The sequence below is a fragment of the Rhineura floridana genome, chromosome 16 (genome assembly GCF_030035675.1).
Source record: "Rhineura floridana isolate rRhiFlo1 chromosome 16, rRhiFlo1.hap2, whole genome shotgun sequence".
NCBI lineage: Eukaryota > Metazoa > Chordata > Lepidosauria > Squamata > Rhineuridae > Rhineura > Rhineura floridana.
The window spans coordinates 2,912,505-2,935,718 of record NC_084495.1 but is presented as its reverse complement, the minus strand read 5'-3'; the positions used below and the strand labels follow the sequence as shown (position 1 = coordinate 2,935,718).

Genomic DNA, 23,214 nt, shown 5'->3' with positions numbered 1-23,214 from the left:
TAGTGTGTGCACAGGATTTCAACTTTGCAGCACAATTCTTGGTACATTTACTCAGAAGTAGGGATGGGTGAGAATTTAGATTCACATTTCAAACAGAATTTATCAAATTTGCAATTTCCAAAACACTATGAGAACCAAAACACAGTCATCCTTTGAAATTTGCATTCATTGGAATTTTGGGATGCAGTTTGCCAACTAAACAATATTTACACAAATGCATCTATTAGGGAAAAGTGTGTGAAAATGAATACATGAGTGGAAATAATATGCAAAAAGGCATTGAATGATGAAAAATGGATTGCAAAAATGTGTACCCTTGTCAAAACTGCCTACAAAAATGTGTTTATTTGGAGAAATTTGCACTAAAATGGTGGAGAATGTTCAAGAGGATTTTTTTTCAAAATTTTGCAGATTGCTGCAGAAATGTAGAGAACTGAATTTAACATTGGAAAAATGAGAAACGGAGAAAACCGAAACAGACAGATCTTTCCATCCCTTCTCAGAAGTATCTCTCACTGTTTACAAGCAAGTGTGTGCATAGGATTGTCATCCTAAAGATGTTTGCACCTTCATCCTTAAATCTGAAGCAAATCTCCCTGAACCTCATAGATTTCAGTAAGGTTTATTTTCTAGGTAAGGAAAGTGCACCACTGGACTAAGAAATATATCCCACTTATTTATTTCAATGCCTCTTCAAAATGCAGCAGATCCTTCTCAAGGAGAAAGGACCATTGAAGTCAGTTAGGCTTACTTCTGTGCAAGCATCTTTACCCAAAAGTAAGCCTCACTCACTTCAATCATTCTTCTTCCTGGAGAGGGCTTACAGGATCACAGCCTTGAGCCAATACACGATTTCTTGGATCAGAGGCTGACTCACAGTAAGCACAGTTTTCAGTTTTCAAAAGCTCCTGCATGCAAAACTTCTGCAAATCCACAGCCAATTCCTTGATAAGCAAAAAACAATTAAAACATACCCTCACACACATGGGCCCTGCTCACACATCATATTCAATGAGTTTACAGTCTGCATACCTGGGTATTTTGTCAGACGCAAGAAAGTCTGAGGATTGATTTCAAAGACAATGATCAGACTCACGGAAAAAAGAAAATTTACAATGCTTTAATTGAGAGCAGTTGGCGTTTTCACAGCAGCAATGTGAAAGGCAATAAACAGATAAAAGCAGCTCTTGAGCAGTTATCTTATGCTCTCCTTTCTGCTGTTGGAAGCCCTGGGTAACAAGAACAGAGAGCTCCTAGCTGGCTAATACGTACACAGCACCTCACCAGACTCAGTCTGTGTTGAGACTTCTTGAACAGGAGTTAGGAGCCTTATTTATACCCAAAAGAGCTCCTGGATCTGTGACTTTAACTAACTATACATGTGAGAATGTTTCTTAATCTTTGGGTCTCATGCTTCTGCCTTTGTTTATCAGTTCTGTTGGTCAGTATCCTTGGGCTTTGTAGCAGCATGATTCATTGTACTTGCCTTGAAGGCCACGTTCCCAGGCTTTAGCAGTGAGAGAAAACATCTTCACTAAAGAGCGATTGGCATCCACTGTCTATTATGACCAATTAACAGCCTCTTCTTACCTCATCTGTGTTACATAAACAAAGCTTATTCTACATAGGCAGGGTGAGAAAGCATGCAAAAAGGCCCACCTGGCTGGCATGGAGGGGTGTGAGATAGGAGCATGAGACAGGGGAATTGAGCATGCCATCCTATACCTCCTCATACATTGAAATGTCTTGCAGTCATTTTCCCATACAGGTACACACAATGTTACATGTGAATAACTGCACTGTACAGTTATTCATATGTAACATTCAACAGGTGTACAGTCCCCCTTATATACACATTTACTGCCAGGAAAGGAAAATGACTTCAGTGACACATTAAATGTGCCATTGAAGCAATTCCCTTTTACTGGCAACAAGGCAAGGCATGCTGGATCTGTTATACTTCCTTAAACTGCTTCCTATTAAGGCTTACATTCAATAGAAAGAGTTGTGGCAGAAAGTAGATTGATATGTAGTGGCAGATCTCAGGATGACTTGCAGATGATGAGTGAGGATTTCCAACTCATAATTGTTTAACTATGAAAACAACAAAATGACACACACACTCCAACCATTATACTGTTGAAAAGAAGAAAGCTGGTGGATTTCTGGAAGGGCTGTGAGTTCAGCTCTGTTCTGGAACTCAAAACAAATCCCTGGGCTAAGAGTTATTTAATTCTAAGTGTATATATTCTGTGGCTGGTTCTGGTTGGTGGATCTTTGGGGGGTGTTGTTAAAGGTTAATACCAAAAACCTGAAATCTACCTATCCTGATCTAGAGTATTACAACTCTACAAGACAGGTTTGTGCTAAAATGACATGCTTTACCATAAAGCCATATGATGTAGCTGCTTCTAGCAGCAGTGTCTAATGGAGGCAGCCATTATCTTGTGTTTGACACTCAGGTGTGTCTCAGTTTGATGCACAACACTTGATGCAGAAGGGAAGAGCTGCACAGGGATGAGCAAATCCACAATTGCTGTCTTCTCAGTTCCTGGGTACACAGTAGAAATGTGATATTGCTTCTTTGAGAATGCCTTCTTTGGCAATGTTTTGAAGATTCTCACATCTGCCATTGCAATTTCATTCTTGCAAGCACTCCTTGGAACCACCCTACAACAACCCTGTAAGATTGGCCAATGTCCATACAAATGATTTAATGCAGAGGTGACCAGATCCCTATTGGTGTATCCCTGGTAGATCTATTGGTAGTTCCCTGGGAGATCTGTAGTTGATTGGTAAGAGCTTCTGATTTCCAGTTGTTTTACAATAGCAACAAAATGACACAACCTGTTTGGAAATTTGACAACAGAAATTAAGAGAGCTTGTGGAAATGAGGAATAAATCTATGAATAGATCTATGAAACTAGGAATAGATCTGTGGGCTCATCTCAGTTCCTATAACCCTGTGCTCAGCAACTTCTCAGACACACCATGTTCTTTCCTACTAAATATATATGTCTTTTGCAACTAGCTGTGGTTGGTGGCTCTTGGGATTCTAGTAAAACCCAGGGTAGATCCCAGACTCACAGTCCTAAAGTTTTTCCTCCCCTAGTTTAGTGAATATTTAAGAATATACATTAAATGTATCAGGAACCCTTATTAAGATTTTCTAATTGGGACCTGCTGATAAATCCTACACTAAGGTTGCCAACCTAGACACATTTATCTGGGAGCCACTGCACTCCATGAGAATAACATCCTTTCTTCCCTCAAGCTTGCTCAATGCTAGGACACAGAAGCTCCACTCCACTTACCTGGGAGTAAGCCCCACTGAACTTGGGATTTACTTCTGAGTAGACATTTTTAAAATTCAAGTGTGAATCCTCCAAAGCTATCTCCTCTCCCCCATTTTTTCCTCCTTCCTTTCCTCAAACTCACACATTACCAGCACACAGAAGCTCTGCTTCAGGACTGCTCTTTCCTGCCCTTACCTCCATCTCTTTGCCCCTCTGTGGCTCCAGGACTTTTAGAACACAGGAGAAGAGGGGAGGGAAGAGAGAAAAAACTCTTGGTTTCAACTGCACTTGTGGGGTGTTATAATTGACTCTCATATTATTTTTGCTAAATTAATTAAAAATCAACCATGCCATTTTTTTGCTTTAAACCTCCTGAAGATTAAGCTCTGAGTTTGGAGCAAGATCAGGAATTCGATTAGAGATATTCTACTATCTCTGAATTTTAATTAATTTCAAAAGATTATGCGACCCCCTGCAGAAAAAAGTCCAAGAGACATCTTGATATTGTTTTGTTTTCTTGCTCCCACTTTTCACTTCACCTTGTGTGTTCTCTGTAGGGAGGTTGTGTATTATCATGAAAATTTTCAGGGTTGTAGAACAAATGATTCTGAGTTCAACAGTATAAGGCTTGTAAGTTTTTGTTTTGAATTGGGGCTATACAAGCACCAGAATAGTGGGTGGGTGGGTATTTTCATTTAACATGGTAGAATGTGAAAAATCTATGCTGGCTGTATAATAATGGGCAAAAGAATCAAACTCAGGGGAAGTTGGCAGAAAGGGCAACATCAGGAAGCTCTGCAGCATCCATTAGCCATTCAGGAGCAGCCAGGAACTGTGCGCAGGAACAGAAAGGGAAAAAATGACTCACAAATACAGCAAGTAAACACTCCCCATTGACATCCATTATAACTATTTTCTTAGACTGACTTTTTTCTCAGCGTTAACTTTGGCCTGGACCGCAACTCACAGGAGTGCTTGGAACAGGAGTTGGATGCTGCATTAGTCCCCCCCCCAGGCCCCTCATCTGACATGCCCCCAGAATGCCCCTTTTTGCCTGCACTCCTTCCACCATCTGGGCTTCCCAAGTGGACCCCCAGCTAAGTCGGAAGGGTCCCAGCTAGGGTTGCCAGGTTCCTGGCCTGAGACTGATCTTGTATTTTTAGGAGAAGAGAAAGTTAGCCAAGTGCAGGTGTTCTTGCAACACTATAATAAGAAAAAACACAAGGTGGAATTCTCCCTTCCCCCTGCACAACCTTTTGGTTGCCAGGCCTGGCCTCCAAGAGGTCTTCTGTATCTTTAAAAGTTGTGGGGGGGGGGGAGGGAGAATTCCACCTTGTGTGTTTTCCTATTACAGGGTTGCAAGAACACCTGCACTTGGCTGACGTTCTCTTCTCCTAAAGATACAGGATCAGTCTCAGGCCAGGAACATGGCAACCCTAGTTCCAGCTCCACCGCAGCTGAGCTAGGGTGAAGAGCTTCTGCTGGTGGAGCCCATCTGAGTCAGACCCATGCCAGTTCAGCTAGGAGTCTGGCATATCCAGTTACCCTCAGCCTGGCATACATAAAAGTTGGATTGTGCCCTTACAGTACAATGGTATACATGTCTACTCAAAAGTAAGTCTCATTGAGTTTATTGGGGTTTACTTTCAGGACAGCAACCTAGGCTTACTCCTTATATACCCAGTCAATCACTGTGCTCTGCAGGTGGGGGCCTCCTGCAGATGCCGTCTTATCAGGAGGCCCATTCTGCACAACACAGGAAATGTATCTTTAAGTGTTGTGGCACTGACATGTTGGAATTCCCTCCCCTTAAATATCAGACAGGCACCATCTCTGTTATCTTTTTGGTGCCTACTGAAGATCTTCCTCTTTCAACAAGCCTTTTAAGTGCAGACCTTATCCCAGTCTGCTGGAATTGCTTTTTAAGATGTTTTTAAAGCTTTTTTTTAAAGATGTTTTTAAAAATGTTTTGTTTTAATGTGTTTTGAACTCTTTTGTTTTTAAGGTATTTTAGAGTGCTTTAATGTTTTTGTTTGCCACCCTGGGCTCATTCTGGAAGGAAGGTTGGGTATTAATTAATTGGTATAGCATTGGGGAAAAACAGGATTCTTATGCCATTAAAAGCTGTATAGCAGGCAGAAATTCAACAGGTTAAGCCTCATCTAGTATGGAAATACAATTATGGGAATAGCTTCACCACTACTTTCTAATTTTGTGCTATGGCACATCCCCATGGCAGCCATTTTGTGACTGGTGCCCCCAGCACACTCTCAACATTTTGAAATGTGCCCTCTGGTCCCGAAAAGATTGGCAACCCCTGATTTAGATTGTAGCATTCTTCTTCAGGTTGGGGCTAGCTCTGCACTTCAAAGGGCATGCCAGTCTACCTGCTGAGGGTTTGTCAGGTGTAAACAGACACTGGATACTGCAGAGGAAGCTGATTATATTTCCAGCATCTTGCTCCATTTATGTTACATGCAGAACAACTCTGTGTAGGTCTGCTTAGAAGTAACTCTCACTGAATTCATTGAGTCTTACTCCCAGGGAACTATGCATAGGATTGCAGCCTAAACACATGGGGGAAGGGAATAAGCCCCACTGAACACATTTGGGACACACCTGCGTAAACGTACATGGGCTTGTGCTTCACCAGGTCCTCTTTGTTTGGAAAGAGGGGAAAGCTTTTTGCTGCCATAATCTTTGTGGCTCTTACAGACCAACAGATTTGTTATAGTTAACATTACTAGATTAAATATACAATCTTTTCATTAGCATGTAAGAATTTTGCCCACCTCTCCCTAGCCATCAGCTTCAGGCTTTGTTTTCCAGTAGCTGGTCCCATCAGCCCAGACTCCACTCGTTGGGATCTGCTTTAACTCAGCAGACTCATGTTTCAGTCTTGCTTTCATGGCAACTTTTATCCTTCTCTTCTGGCTTCCCCCGACTTCTTTTTCTCTGCCACACCTCTGCTTTCAGGTTGCTGAATCTGCTTTGCTGGTCATTGTAATTGGGTGGATCGGCTCAGCTTCCTTTCCCTTTCCCACCGCCTTCCTGAGTGCTCTGTGAAGCGTCCCTCGCCTGTTCTGCGGGCAGTCAGGGCTTCCGGCTTCCCTCCTTTCTGGCTGTATCGGCACTAGGGGTGGAAAGAACATCAGTATCGGTTCTCTCAGTTTCTCATTTTTCCAGTGTTAAATTCAGTTCTCCACATTTCTGCAGCAATCTGCAAATTCGTTTTTTTAAATCCTCATGAAAATTCACCATTTTAGGATGAATTTCTCCAAAAACACATTTTTGTGGGCAATTTTAACAAAGTTACACATTTTTGCAAGCCATTTCTCATCACATCATGCCCTTTTGCATGTTATTTTCACTCATGTACTCATTTTTATGCACACTTTCCCCTCATATAGGACGACTGTGTTTCAGTTCTCATATTGTTTTGAAAATTGTGAATTTGAAAAATTCTGCTTCAAATGTGAACTGAATTGAAATTCTCACCCATCCCTAATAGGCACTGGCAGAGACTAACAGAGTTGTCCAGAAACTGCTCATGACCAAAGACACTAGAAAGCATGCAGAGACAATGAACATGTCAGCAGAACACCCCTTTCTTCAGGGAACAGCTACACATGGTGGGTTTTTTTTTTTAAAAAAAGAGAGATCACAGAATCATAGAATAGTACAGTTGGAAGGGGCCTATAAGGTCATCAAGTCCAACCCACTGCTCAATGCAGGAATCTAAGTTACCTTTTATTCCCAGTCTGTGAGAACCGTTCATTGTCACAGACTACTCTAGCTTTAATTTATTATTTATTTATTTAATTATTAAATTTATATCCTGCCCTTCCTCCCAGTAGGAGCCCAGGGTGGCAAACAAAAACACTAAAAACACTCCAAAACCTCATGAAAACAGACTTTAAAATATATTAAAACAAAAAATATTTTAAATCATTTTTAAGCAAAACATCATTTTTTTTAAAAAAAAGCAATTTTAGTGAATAATCTGTGTGAAACATTTCCTCAGTGCACTCCAATCACAGTGATGGGGGGAGGGAGGAACACTGAAGGATCTGGAGAAAGGGAGACTGAAGTTATCACACGAGTCAGCATTCTCCCGTGAGGTCTGGCTGTGACAGCAGAGTGTGTGTAAGCAACAGAGGCAAGATACTGGGGCGGCCAGCATTCTCCTTAATCACTACTGTTCCTAACAATAATGATTAAGGCAAACAATTAAAAACTGTAGCGCTGCCTTTTTTCTTCATCAAGGGTACTTTCAGGAAGAGGGGAGATGGCGAGAAAAACTGTGACTTTTGCCTTTTTAAAAAATAATACTAGGGGGCAGAGCCCCCCTGCTTGCTTTGCTCACCACCCCCACCCCCAAACACACACACACCAGGCACACTCAAACATGCACACACACCCAGGTACCTCCAAACACAAACAGAGATTTTCTCTCTCACACACACAAACACACACAGGGGAACACACAGCTCAGGCACATCCAAACACCACCCAGGCACTCCTCCTGCACACATGAATACACCCACCCACAGGCACTCACAAACCTTACTGGCCTCTCACCTGCCCCGGCCACTGCCACACCTTGGCCACTTCCCAGCCTTCCACCTCCCCTGGCCTGCAGCAAAGATGCTGCCCACCTAGGCCACTTACTGGCCTCCCATTGCAGCTGCTGTTGATGTCACGTAGGCCACTGCTGCTGCTGCCACTGCTGCATGAGTCGCTTACCAGCCTCTGGCCACCCTTGAGCCCAGTATGGCTCGACCATCCTTCTCTCCTTCCTTCCTCACTGCCCCCAGTCTTGAGCCCAGCACAGCTGCAGTTCACCCATCATTCCCTTTTGCCTCTTGCGGCTGCCAAAGTGGGCAGTTGAAGCATTTGCATTGCAGTTTGCTTGCTTTAGCTGCCCACCTTGCCTGCCTATCACTCCTGCCTGCTCCGTTTGCTGTGAATGCTTCAGCCGCCGCCACCACCGCACACCTGCGCTGGCACCCACTAATGAACTATGCAGCTGAACAATATGAACTACTGAAGCCTGCGGAGGCTCGTAAGTCCTTTTGGTATGACCTATTACCAAAGCGCTTATGGCTGTAATGGTTCAGGCATTAATATCTTCCGGAGAGACTCTCAATTGTCCTCTTCTTGCTGTACATTAAAAAAAGGACAAATCTATAGTACACTGTAGTTTACGGTTATGTGATGTGTTTCCTTGTTTAAAAAGCAATAAAAATGTAAAAAAAATCACTATCTGTCTGTCACCTAGCATAACAGCCCCTGGATCTGTTTGTCTGACTTTTGGCAGGTTTGTTTACCCAGGGATGCTGCCTTCATGTTCCCAGATTTAAAACTGATGCTCTCCTAAAGAATTAGAGGAGAAAATGTGATTTCTGTTTCGTTCTGCCCATGTGGGAGAACTACTACCATCTTTCTGAATTTTGGCAGGTGTCATCCCTCAGAAGGGGTGACCATACCTGAAATTTGCATCCAAATCAGCTTCTTGTAAAACCTACAGATACGAAGTGAATTGTGTGGGTGCTGCACACCCCTATAACATACACATCTGTGCAAGCAGTTTTCCTTAATATACTGGATTTTTGTTTATCATGTTCACTAATATAAAATATATGAATGGTTTGCTTTGATACACTCACTTTACCCTAAATATATTTTAGGGTATTTTTTTCCTTGGAGAAGTGCATTGCAAAATTTGGAACTGTGCAACTTTCGAAGGATAGCTGAGTTTCAGTTCACAGATTTTTTTGGAGAAAGGCAAATGTGATAGGTTCACATGAAATTGCAGGCTGGACTAACTTCCCCCCAATCCCTACAGCAAACTTAATTTGTATCTCCTCTGACAAGCTGTTTGTTGGTAGTACAAGGACCCATAGAGTGTTACAAGATCTATTACATACAACCAAGAGCTTTAATACCTCGGGGATAGTGAGTACGAACAATGATACATGTCGTAGAGTTACTTAATCACTGTTAAGAAATTTCTTTATAATCTGAGTAAATTACTTTAATTACTTGCAACTACCAATTAGCGTTTGAATGCTTCCCTGAGAAGTTTGGAGGCGTTAATCTGTTCCTTCAGAATGTTAAATCACTGATCAAAAGACAGCTTCTTGTCTGTGCACTGCTCTGTAATTTGTCAGTCCAGGATGGTGATATTTTATCCAGCATGCCTTGCTTGATAGCACCTCTGCTTGATGATGTCTTCATTGTCTCTTAGCAAGCCCCATCACAAATGTCCTCATGTCAGCTCATAATTTATCAGCTTGGAACTTATGATCAGGAACTGAAGGAAAAAAACTATTAGGCAAGCTAATAGGAGAGCAAGTATGATGCAGAGGACAGAATCAAATATGGACCTGGGAGATCTGGATTCAAATCTTTCCTTCTGCCACTGACTTACTGTATGGCCTTGCACCAAGACACTGTCTCCCAGCCTCAGTTTCATATCCATAGATAGAGATAAATAAGGTCACTTCTGTAAATTATAACAGCAGTGGAAGAATGGGAAGGAGTGCTTAAGGGCATCAGTTGAGCCCTGCTGGATCAGACCAAGGTCCACCATCCTGTGCCTACACTGGGCAACCACTGGTAGGAAACGAGTGCAACAGCACTCTCCTCACTGGTACTCCCAAGCAACTGGTATTCAGAGGCAATCCTGCTTTCGATACTGCAGGTAGCACATGGTCACCATGACTAGTATCCACGGATGGCCTAATTATCCTCCATGAATTTGTCTAATCCCCTTTTAAAGCCCTGAAAAACCGCTGTCCATCACTATATCTTGTGGGAGTGAATCTCATCGTTTAACCATGTGCTGTGTAAAGAAGGACTTTCTTTTGTCTGTCCTGAATCTTCCAACATTCCTGTTCTATTACCCCCCTCTTTTTTCACACACACCCTAAACAACAGTACAAGAAATGGTGGCAAAGACTGGGAATGAGGATAATTTCAAGGCAATTTTAGAGATGTTTCCTCAAATCAAACATCACATGAATTTCAGAGGACGCTATGGAGCAGGGAAGGGGAACTTGTAGTCCAGCAACATCTGAAGGGCCACAACTCCCATCATCACTGACCATTGACCATGTTGGCTGGGGCTGATGGGAACAACCCCTGGACAGCCACAAGTTCCCCAACCCTGCTATAGAGAAATCCCTACCCAGGACCCATTGGGGAAATAATACAAAGAGGAATGCAGGTTGTTTGTCAAGATGCCAAGGGTGTTGTGATCTAGCTCTTACTAGCACAGGATGGCTCTTTGGGAGTCTGAGGTTGGTGAAGAAACTCTTCATAGAATGGGAAAAGTCAATAGCTTGTCTGGGATAAGAGTTTAAGGCTAGCTTTCAGTGAAGGTGAACTTCCACAGGGGTTCTGACTTGGAAGAAAGATTGTGAGATTTCTGAAACTCCCCAGCCTCTTTCAAGCCCGCCTTCTCCTGAACCATACTCAACACTGCAGGCCTCGTATTATTTTGTAGGTATTCATTTTATAGGTGTTTTCCCTTCAGTTACAGATATAGGGTGCTTCTGGTACCTGGAAGAGTACTGTCACAACTTTGCCCAGGGAGGCTAAGAAACACATGCTCCACAGATATCTAGCACCCTGGAAATTAAATGTTCCAGTTCCAGTTACATCTGGAATGTGTTGTCCCAAACAAAAAACATGAGCTCACAGTTGGGCACCCTGGAGAACTACTTTTCCCAGGCTCCCTGACACCTGGGATTCTGCCATGGAAAAGTTTTAGGGTCTTTCCTTGGCCTTGATTCTGTGGAATGTGGAGATGATCCGGGCTGTTGACACAATCGCTCCTATGCGCCCTCTCCTGTGCGGAGCTCATACAGCTCCTTGGTACACTCCAGAGCTGAGAGCGATGAAGCAAGATAGGAGGCGGCTTGAGCGGAGATGGAGGCGAACTCCCAACGGATGCAATTATGCGCTGGTTAGTGCTTCTACCAAGCTATATGTAAGAGCGGTGAGGGGGGCTAAAAAACAACATTTCATCTCTCTGCCGCCCAGCGGAGCTTTTCAGAGTTGTCCGCGGGCTACTTCAGTTATGCCCGCAGGACACGGTAGAACCATCGGTGGCTCGCTGTAATGAGTTTGCTGAGCACTTCCAGCATAAGATCTCATGCATCCGCCGGGACTTAGACTCTCAATTTATAGCAGCTGAACCTAGCGAGGTGTCCGGAGCACAGTCTTGTCATGTTTTATTGGATGAGTTTCAGCTGGTTCAGTTCGAGGACATGGACAAGGTGCTTGGACTGGTGTGTGCAACCACTTCGATACTTGATCCGTGCCCCTCTTGGCTAATAAAAACTAGCAGGGAAGGAACAATTGGCTGGGCCAAGGAAGTGATAAATGCCTCTTTACGAGAGGGAGTGGTCCCTGACTGTCTGAAAGAGGTGGTGGTGAGACCACTCCTGAAAAAACCTTCCTTGGACCCAGAAAGTTTCAATAGCTACAGACCAGTAGCAAATGTTCTGTTCCTGGGCAAGATCTTGGAATGTGTGGTTGCCGGCCAGCTCCAGGCGCTATTGGATGAAACCGATTATCTAGATCCATTTCAATCGGGTTTCAGGCCTGGTTTTGGCACTGAGATGGCCTTGGTCGCCCTGTATGATGACCTATGTCAGGAGAGGGACAGAGGGAGTGTAACTCTGTTGATTCTCCTTGATCTCTCATCGGCTTTTGATACCATCGACCATGGTATCCTTCTGGGGAGGCTAGCGGAGTTGGGAGTTGGAGGTACTGCTTGGCTGTGGTTCTGCTCCTACTTGGCGGGTCATCTCCAGAAGGTAGTGCTTGGGGAACATTGCTCGACTCCGTGGGCTCTCGAATGTGGGGTTCCGCAGGGGTCGGTTCTGTCTCCCATGCTTTTTAACGTCTACATGAAGCCGTTGGGTGCGGTCATCAGGAGTTTTGGAGTGCGTTGTCATCAGTACGCTGATGACACGCAGCTCTACTTCTCCTTTTCATCCTCCTCAGGTGAGGCTGTCGATGTGCTGAACCATTGCCTGGCTGCGACAATGGACTGGATGAGAGCTAACAAACTGAGGCTCAATCCTGACAAGACTGAGATGCTGCTGGTGGATGGTTTCTCTGATCGGATGGTGGATACATACCCTATCCTGGATGGGGTTACACTCCCCCTAAAGGACCAGGTTCGGAGCTTGGGAGTCATTCTAGACTCTTCCCTTTCACTTGAGGCTCAAGTAGCCTCGGTGGCACGGAATGCATTCTACCAACTTCAGTTGGTAGCCCAGCTACGCCCCTATCTGAGTAAGGAGGACCTTACATCGGTGGTACATGCTCTGGTAACCTTGCGTTTGGACTACTCCAATGCGCTCTACGTTGGGCTGCCTTTGAAGACAGTTCGGAAGCTGCAGCTAGTACAAAATGCGGCTGCCAGATTGTTGACAAGGACCAAGTGGTCCGATCACATAACACCTGTTCTGGCCTGCTTGCACTGGCTGCCAATATGCTTCCAGGCCAGATTCAAAGTGTTGGTATTAACCTATAAAGCCTTATACGGCATGGGACCACGATATCTGTTGGAACGCCTCTCCCGATATGAACCCGCCTGCTCACTGCGTTCTGCTTCAAAGGCCCTCCTCCGGGTTCCGACTCATAGAGAGGCCCGGAGGGTGGTGACAAGATCTAGGGCCTTCTCAGTGGTGGCCCCCGAACTGTGGAACAGTCTCCCCGAGGAGGTACGCTTGGCGCCGACACTGCTATCCTTTTGGCGCCAAGTTAAAACCTTCCTCTTTCCCAAAGCATTTTAACTTAAGCTATTGATTTTTCATTTGTTGTAATTGATTTTAGACTGTTTTATTGTTATATGTTTTTATTGTATTATATTGTGTATCTTAGTATTTTTGTTGTTCACCGCCCAGAGAGCTTCTGCTAGTCGGGCAGTATAAAAGTTTAATAAATAAATTAATAAATAAATTAAACCTGAGGAGGAGGAGAAATGTTTTAGGATTAAGGAAGGGAGGTTTCCATATGCATTTGGGGAAGAGAAGGGGCAGAGAGGCAAGGGATGGAGCCTTACAGGGAACACAAGGAAATATTAAGATGTTTGGTTTCAGTATGACAGGATTGTAACAGGGTCCAAATTTGAAAATAGACTCGCTCTCTGTGTGTGTATATATATATATATATATATATATATATATATATATATATATTATTTTCTTTACTTTTCTTTTTGGCGGGGGAAATATAGTTTATCAAGCGTAGCTTGTTGAATTTAGCTGAGCGGAATTTGCCCATCACTACCAAAAGAAAAAAGAAAAAGAATCATGTACGCATTTAATTTGTACCCAGTTATTTCTCGCCTCTTCAAATTGATCAGAGAGACTAATTTTATCAGCACTGTAATATACCGATTAAATGGATGAAAGCTGGAAGGCAGCCTTGATATGTATGTATATTTATTTGGTTATACACATATTTCTGATTGTGTTCAGAACAAGGGCTGTGGAGTCGGAGTCATGGAGTCAGAGTGGGGAGCAATTTTGGGTGGAGTCAGAGTCGGTAGAAATGTACCGACTCTGACTTCCAAATAAATTTTGATTGACAAGAAGCAATTTTGGGTGGAGTCGGAGTCGGACAGTAGAAAAACAGAGGAGTTGGAGTTGGACTCGGACAGTGGAAAAATAGAGGAGTCGGAGTCGAAGTTTGGCGTACCGACTCCACAGCCCTGTTCAGAACCCTGTCCCTTGAATTCAGCCTCCTGGGACCAACCAAGGGTTTACAACACCACATGGAGCAGCGTCTTTAACATACGACATCCATGCTGCCTTTTTAGCAGGATTCATAAATAGATTAATCCTTCCTACTAGCAAGGATAGAGGGTATCTTAGTGCATGTGAGTGCCCTTTTACTTTTGGTGTGAATGCTAGACCACTCAGGTCCACTTTCTGATTCTCAGATCCATGCCACTCACAAAATGATATTCTTCTTCCCTCATCAATTTTGGGGTACACATCATTTTTTATACAAACTAGTGAAACAAGGGAGAATATAAGCAAGATGCGTGTAGACACCCTGGTTTGCAGATAGCTTTATCCCTGGTGTAATTCTCTGAGCCTGTAGAACACAATCAGCCGGGAATCAGTTAGGTTTCTGCATTTCAAAATGGCACAGGCCAAGTCAAGGCTTATGTGGTATAACTCAGATAACATGAGCCAGCCTAGACACACCCAATACATTACAGAATTGTATGGAACACAAGAGACAAACAGGTCCCAACCAGGCAAGTAGTCAACCTGGAAGCAGGCGGACAGTGGGGTCAGGTATCCCAACTGCAGTCCAGCCTGAGCAGCATGTGGCTCCTACTGAGGAGCCCGACCAGAATCAGCCACTTGGCACAGCTCTACAGGCCCTCTGATCTCTCCCTAGATGCAGAATAATTACCCCTTGGGCCATCCACGAGGGAGCAGAGAGAAGGCTAGCAGCCCCTTCCTGTGACAAGCACATCCCCATAGTGTTATGGAGAGCCAGAGAGGATCTGGATTCCAGCTGGAGACTCATTATCTCTTAGAAGGGTTGTTTTACCTAAGAACACGTTGGCAGCAGTCAAGGGCCTGGGCCTGGTTTACAATTACGCAGGTTGCATAATTAAATTAGACTTCTGCTTTCTCCGTATCTGGAATCATGGGGGGGGGGGGTTGTACAATGTGAACCGGGCAGACACGCACAAGTACATCCATTACGCACAGCCAAGGAAAGAGAATGTTATCCTCCTTGATGAGAGAAATTGTGGTAATTGCTGGTTGTGTAGATACATTTTTCTTTATGTAGTTTATTATTACACTTATGTCCCACCTTTCCTCTGAGGAGCTCAAGGTGGCATAAAAACATGCTTCTCCCTCACCCAATTTTATCCTCACAACAACCCTGTGAGGTAGCTTGGGCTGAGAGACAGTGACTGGCCCAAGCAGGGCCAGCGCCAGGCATGCTGGGGCCCTTGGGCACCAGCCTGCCCCAGGCCCTGGCACCTGCCTGCATGCCCCACCTACCTTTCCCTTGAAGTGAATGCTGGCCGTGCTGTGCATGCATGCCTGCCATCAATCAAGATGGCAGCTGAGACTTCCCTGATGGATGCCTCTGCCACCATCTTGGTTGATGGCACGCATGCATGCTACATGCAGCAGTAGGCAGGGTGCACGGGAGCTCCCTCTCTGTGATCTGTGGCAGAATCAGGAGCTGACTCTGCCACAGATTGTGGAAGGGAGCACTACCCACCAACTCACCCACCCTAAGGAGGGGCCCTGCAGGGGCCCTCAACCAGGGCCTGACCTGGCTACCCTCTGGTACTGGCCCTGGGCCCAAGATCACGCAATGAGCTTAATGGCTGAGCAGGGATTTGAACACTGGTCTCCCAGTTCCTAATCCACTGCATGATACATTCAGTTCACACTAAACTCCTCCCTGAAATCCCAAGCATTACATGATCAGTCCATGTTTATTGTGTGGAGAGGCCACAACATATTGGCCCTCAGTTAGCCTGGCAGCAAGATGCTTCCCTTAATTCATATTTATTTTATAAGTTTTATCCAAATATATTTTCATCCCACATGGAGCCTTCAAAGTGGCTATAACCCTATCAGATGCTGTTTGGGACTGCAATCTTAAAATTAAACACAGTCTTAGGTAAGTCTTACAGTCATATGCAGCTGTGTGGAGTATCAAAGACTAGGGCTGGACGCAGACCACCCCCAATCTGGTTGGTGGCTCTGATTTGTAAATACAGATCAGGCCCAATCCAGTCTGGACAGATTTGGACCTGATCCAACTCAATACGGATCTGAATGCAGATCACAGTCTGGATATTACAAATCTCCAGAAAACCCACTGACTTAATTGCAAAACTGAAACTGCTACCATTTCTTGATTATTGACCTAGATACATGATATTAGGAGACATGTTAGCTGCCATACAGGGGATTAAACCTGCCATGTGGCAGGTGGATAGCTCTAGAGGTTTTCATGCTAGCCATCACTAACTTTTTAAAAGTTTTAAAATTAAAATGGACATACTGTGTTTTTTTTCTTCACGCAGGGACAAGAAATTTGGCAGCATGATATAGAGTGAATGAACCTTGCCAAATTTCAGGTAGGTAGTTAAAGAGGTTTTCATGCTAACCACTTTTAAAGTTTGCTTTGTCCAAGACAAGAGTGGGTAGCATTAGGCAGGAGCAGGCTGGCAGCACCACAGAGATAATATGCACACAGGGACATGAAAACTGGGGACCGGAGATCTCTTATAAAGAATATTAACCATGGCAAATTTCAGGTGAGTAGCAGAGTGGTAAGCAGTGGTAATGAAGCCGAAGCTCTGCTCATGGCTGCAGTTCGATTCCAATGGAAGGAGGAAGTCGAATTTCCAGTAAAAAGGGTGGAGGTCCACTCAGCCTTCCATCCATCCGTGGTCGGTAAAATGAGTACCCGGCATACGCTGGGGGGTAAAGAAAGGCCGGGGAAGGAACTGGAAAACCCACCCCATATATACAGTCTGCTTAGTAAACGTCGCAAGACGTCACCCTAAGAGTCAGGAACGACTTGCACTATAAGTGTGGGGACACCTTTACCTTTTTTTAGCTTAAACTTTAAACTTAGTTGATAGAGAACCAGAAGAACTATGGATTGAACCAGAGACATTGTCAGGGAAGAATGCAAAGACACAATACCTCTAGTTAAAAAGAGAGAAAGACCTCAATGGATGACTGAAGAAACTCTTAAAATGGTTAAAGAAGGAAGGAAAGCAAAAGGAGATAGAAACATGATCCCTAAATGCAATAATACAGCGACTAGAATGTAGGGACAAAGGGAATAATTGCAATGGTTATTGTATAGAAATAGGAGAGGACAACAAAAAAGGTAGAACATGAGCCCTATTCCAAAAGATTAGAGAAATTAAAGGGAAATTTAAACCAAGAGAAGGGATATTTAATCAGCAGGGGAACACACTGACTGACCAAGATAAAATAAAAGGAAGATGGAAGCAATACACTGAAGAGCTATATAAAAGAGATGCCAGGATGACAGATTCATTCATGGAGGAACCGTGTGATGAAGAACCTGAAGTTTTAGAATGTGAGGTGAAAACTGCTCTTAAAATACTTGGAAGAAACAAATCACCAGGAATAGATGGCATACCAATAGAGTTGCTACAAGCAACTGAGAATGAATCTGTCCAAATTTTGACAAAAATCTGTCAAGAAATATGGAAAATTAGACAATGGCCCACAGACTAGAAGCATTCAATATATATCCCAGATCCAAAGAAAGGGGATTCCATGGAATTCAGTAACTATCGAACTATTGCCTTAGTATCCCATGCAAGTAAAGTAATGCTCAAGATTCTACAACAAAGACTCTTACCATATATGGACCGAGAAATGCCACATTTCCAAGATGGATTAAGAAAAGGAACAGGAACCAGAGATCATATCGAAAACATATGTTGTATAATGGAACGGAACAAGGAATTGCAGAAGAAAATCCCCCTGTGCTTTATAGATTACAGCAAAGCCTTTGATTGTGTAGATTATGAAAAAGTATGGAATGCTTTAAAAGTAGTGGGGGTGCCACAGCATCTGATTGTTCTGATGCTCAACCTATACTCTGCACAAGAGGCTACTGTAAGGACAGAATATGGAGAAACTGATTGGTTCACAATCGGAAAGGGTGTGAGACAGGGGTGTATTTTATCACCCTATTTGTTTAATCTATACGCAGAGCAAATCATACAAAAAGCAGGATTGGACCAAGATGAAGGAGGTGTGAAAATTGGAGGGAGAAATATCAATAATTTAAGAGATGCAGATATGATATCATACTACTAGCAGAAACCAGTCATGATTTGAAACAAATGCTGTTGAAAGTTAAAAGAGGAAAGCACAAAAGCAGGACTACAGCTGAACATCAAGAAGACTAATGGAATAACAACAGAAGATTTATGTAACTTTAAAGTTCACAATCAGAACATTGAATTTGTCAAGGATTATCAGTACCTTGGCACAGTCATTAAGCAAAATGGAGACAATAGTCAAGAAATCAGAAGAAGGCTAGGACTGGGGAGGGCAGCTGTGAGAGACCTAGAAAAGGTCCTCAAATGCAAAGATGTATCACTGAACTCTGAAGTCAGGATCATTCAGACCATGGTATTCCTGATCTCTATGTATGGATGTGAAAGTTGGACAGTGAAAAAAGCGGATAAGAGAAAAATCAACTCCTTTGAAATGTGGTGTCAGAGGAGAGCTTTGCACATATCATAGACTGCGAAAAAGACAAATAAATGGGTGTCAGAACAAATTAAACCAGAACTATCACCAGAAGCTAAAATGATGAAACTGAGGTTATCATACTTTGGACACATAATGAGAAGACATGATTCACTAGAAAAGACAATAATGCTGGGGAAAACAGAATTGAGCAGAAAAAGAAGAAGGCCAAACAAGAAATGGCTTGATTCCATAAAGGAAGCCACAAACCTGACCTTACAAGATTTGAACAGAGTGGTTTACAACAGATGCTATTGGAGGTTGCTGATTCATAGGATCGCCATAAATCGTAATCGACTTGAAGGCACATAGCAACAAACAATCCCAACTATGGGTTGTCCTTCTGATACCAATAACTGTTTATCTCTCCTGGGTATTTCACTGTCACCATAAATAATTACACCTGCTTTTATTTGCCTTATGCCAATGTATAGTGGTAGCTTTCACACCAGCCACTGTAACATTTCTATGTGGTAACTAGAATCAGATTTGTTAAATAAATTGTTAGTTTATTTAGTTTTTTTGTTGTTGTTCATTTAGTTACCAGATGTAATAAAAATAAATAAAAAACAGAAGTAATAAAAATGTTTACTCAATATATAGTTTCTGAAAGTGTGTGGTTCCAAGATGAGATTCACTGATTTGATTTATGTTACACTTGTCAAAAATCTCCTCACACTGATAAATGCACCATGCCTCATTCACTTAGCCAATTCCTCAACACAGCATTCCTTAACACAACATACCTCAACCTTCTAACCCAAACACTCCCCCTTCCCTTCTCTCCATATTTATTACAATAAAAACATCTTATTGAATCATAGAATGGTAGAGTTGGAGGGGGCTATAAGGCCATCAAGAACAACCCCTGCTCAGTGCAGGAATCCAAGTGAAAGCATACCGACTGGTGGCTGTCCAGCTGCCTCTTGAATGCTTCCAGTGTTGGAAAGCCCACCACCTCCCTAGGTCATTGGTTCCATTGTCGAACCACTCTAACAGTTAGGAAGTTTTTCCTGATGTTCAGTTGAAATCTGGCTTCCTGTAACTTGAGCCCATTATTCCATGTCCTGCACTCTGGGGCTATCGAGAAGAGATCCTGGCCCTCCTCTGCATGGCAACCTTTCAAGTACTTGCAGAGTGCATATCTCCACTCAGTCTTCTCTTCTCAAAGCTAAACATTCCCAGTTCTTTCAGTCTTTCCTCATAAGGCTTTTTTCTAGTCCCCTTCTAGTTGATAAACACTGTTTGAGTATGATTCTGTAGCCAACTGTGGATCCACTTGATAGTTCCATCCAGCACACGTTCAGGTAGCTTGCTAATCAGAATATCAGTGGGCACTTTGTGAAAAGCTTTGCTGAAGTCAAGATACAGAATTCCCACAGGCTACCAGGGAGGTTACCCGATTGAAAATGAGATAAGATCAGTCTGGCAGGATTTGTTCTTGATAAATCCATGTTGGCTTCTAGCAATCAGTGCATTGTTTTCAAGGTTCTTACAGACTGACCACTTTATAATCTGCTCCAGATTTCACAACGATAATAGACAGTGGTTCCAAGAGTCCTTCAGCCAGTTCCTTCAATACACTAGAATGTATTTCAATGGGCCCTGCAGATTTGAACTCATTCAAAGTGACTGGGTATTCCTTGACCATTAGGTGTATCAATCTCAAGATGCAATCTTGCCCCTGCAACTTCAAGTTTGCCAGGAGAGTCATAGACCTTCTTTTGGGAGAAGACTGTGACAATATAGGAATTGAGCAGTTCTGCCTTTTCTTTGTCATCTGGTATCAGTTTGTCATCCTCATTGGCCAGCTGAGCCACCATTTCCTTTCTCTGTCTTTTATTATGCATATACCTGAAGAAAGCCCTAAGGGAGATCCAACCGTCCCTTTCACAGGTGTTCATGGATTCCCTGGGGCATGTGTTACATTTATCTAACCTGTGGAGGATGTTGTGGTGCCTTTGTGTCTGAGTCTTGTATGTAAGGTGGGCTTGTGTGACATCATGGGGTCATTTTGCCAGCTGTGTTTGTGGACTTGTTTCTTCCATGCACTGCTTATGTGTTGGCATTGTCAGCATGCCATGCAGTGATTAATGTGTGTCAGCAGTGTTGTCATGGAGGCTGTGGATGTGTCTACTTACATTGCTATGTCCTCTGCTCTTGAGAGTGCTGTCATGTTGCTTTTGATATTGTACAGGATATCGGCTACATTTACAGTGGAATTTCCATCAGAGGTGGAACCACAGGATTCTGCTGTTAAAAAAGTATTGGATGAACACGTATTTTAGGAGTGCAGAAGCAAGTACACAGAAGGCCCCACCAGTCCAGAAATCCAAGTCCACAAGCAGTTGTTACTATTGCATACAGTCTACTTATAGGTATTTCTTGATGCAGAATTTGGAATACTTTTTTAAAAAAAAAATTCTAATGCAGAGTAGAAAGTTGTGTTGAACAAAAAATATATACAAATAAACACACCTTTTGCAAGGTCAGAATTGGACTGTGGATCTTTGATATGTTCTCCTGTATTAAGTACCCTGTGATTTGTGTTGTTCAGTAACTTGGCTGCCCACCAAATCACCAGTCAATCACATCATGGGCTTCAACTGTAGTAGTGTGATTTGTTTAGAAGAACCTGTCAATGTCTGGCAGTTTTCCTGCAGCTGACTAAAGGTGTTAAGGGTGTCTGTGAGTTTGAGAAGGTGATGCAGCTGTACAAACAGCATGAATATCTGGCCCGCTTGCATTGGCTGCCTGTATGTTTCCGAGCTCAATTCAAGGTGCTGGTTTTAACCTATAAAGCCTTACACGGCTTGGGACCACAATACCTGATGGAACTCTTCTCCCGAAACAAACCACCTGTACACTATGCTCAACATCCAAGGCCCTCCTCCGGGTGCCTACTTGGAGGGAAGCTGAGAGTCTGGCAACAAGGGAGAGGGCCTTCTCAGTGGTAGCCCCTGAATTATGGAATTATGTTATTGATGAGGTGCACCTGGCACCAACACTGTTATCTTTTCAGCACCAGGTCAAGACTTTCCTCTTCTCCCAGGTACTTTAGCATATGTTTTTTAAAAAAATTAAATTGTGTTTTTAAATTTTTTTTGTGTGTTTTAAAATGTGTATATTGGTTTTTAATGTTTTTAATTGCTGTAAACCCCCCAGAGGGCTTCGGTTATGGGGCGGTATATAAATGTAGTAAATAAATAAATAAATAAGCAAAGCAATGAAAGCAGAATTACAGTGGCAGCACTTGTGTGTAAAGTAAATGACAAAATGCAAAAAAAAATTGAAAGTGTGTGTGTGTTCACTCAGTCATGTTTTCTTAGGAAGCATTTGCGAGTGGCCTGCATTCCTCTGATATCTCCAAAAAGGAGATAAGCCACAAGACCAACCTGTGTCTTCAGTCCTGTTTGTGATTAGTGAATCACACTGGGTGAAAGACACTGTGAGAGAATCCCAGAAGTGGAAGCCTTTTCGGGGCCTGTTTGGATGGAGCAGGTGATATCTGGGGAATCTGCTTCTTCTTTCAAGTAGGGATGTTGAAGAACTCAGATGAAAACAGAAACAGGAGTGGAAATTGCTAATAACCAGCAAATACAATCAATATTTGCTGTTGTTATTGCTTTCAGTTCACAAACCATACGTAATTGATTACATTTCCCCTTATTTGCACTGTGTATCTTACCTTTGCATTGAAATGAAAGGAGTAGGATAATGTCATGACAATGTAAGTTATGTAACATATAATTTCACCACAGCGGACAGTGAGATGAATAATTCCTGTGGTGAACTTGGAAAAATGTAGTGGCTTAGGTCCAGGCTATCTGTCAGACCGTATCTCCCTATATGAGCCTGCCCGGGCCCTGAGATCCTCAGGAGAGGCCCTTCTCTCAATACCTACGTCCTCACAAGCACGACTAGTGGGGACGCGAGATAGGGCCTTTTCAGTGGCTGCCCCAAGGCTTTGGAACTCCCTTCCTAGGGAAGCAAGAATGGCCCCCTCCTTGCAGTCCTTCCATCGGCAAGCAAAGCCTTTTTTATTTCAACAAGCCTTTGGAACTGAAGGCTGTTAAGGACAGGGCTTGAAGGTGCTGCATTGCTGTTGTCTAATCGTATTATTTTAAACTGAGTTTGAATTATTTTAACTGTATGTATGAATGGTTTTAATACTGTAAACTGTTTAATTTGATTTTAATCTAGACTTTTGTATGTTTTTAATTATATGTGTGCTTTTATCTGGAAGCCGCCGTGAGTTCCAGTTTTGGGGAAAGGGCGGGGTAAAAATAATGGTAATAAATACATACATTGTTTTGGTTGTGTCAAGGGTGGCTCACTTGGACCCATGCCTCCCACCCCCAGTTCTGGAATGTAAGTGAAATACAGACAGTCATTTGCCAAATGCAAATCTTGCTTCATGAGGCCAATTGTCTGAGTTCCTTTTGCTTGGCCATCCTCAGTATCCTCAGGAGGGCACGAATCAGGTAGAACAGATCCCCATGACTGGGCCAAGCCACGTCAGTGATGTATGAATGCTCACAGGATGGATTCTAGGTTAAAGGGTGTGCCACAACCCTTTTTGTCTGGGAAATGAA

The 23,214-nt window shown here is 43.2% G+C and overlaps 1 long non-coding RNA gene across 1 annotated transcript in view; it reads right to left on the bottom strand.

The window, feature by feature from the left end:
- Window positions 1-1,211: 1,211 nt before the first annotated feature.
- LOC133371307 (uncharacterized) overlaps window positions 1,212-23,214 on the bottom strand; it is a 36,229-nt gene continuing 14,226 nt past the window's right edge. Inside the window, exons 2-3 of the long non-coding RNA XR_009759299.1 lie at window positions 6,089-6,429; window positions 1,212-2,847 (exon numbers count right to left, since the gene is read on the bottom strand). This is a non-coding gene — a long non-coding RNA (uncharacterized LOC133371307). The remainder of the gene's footprint in view (window positions 2,848-6,088; window positions 6,430-23,214) is intronic.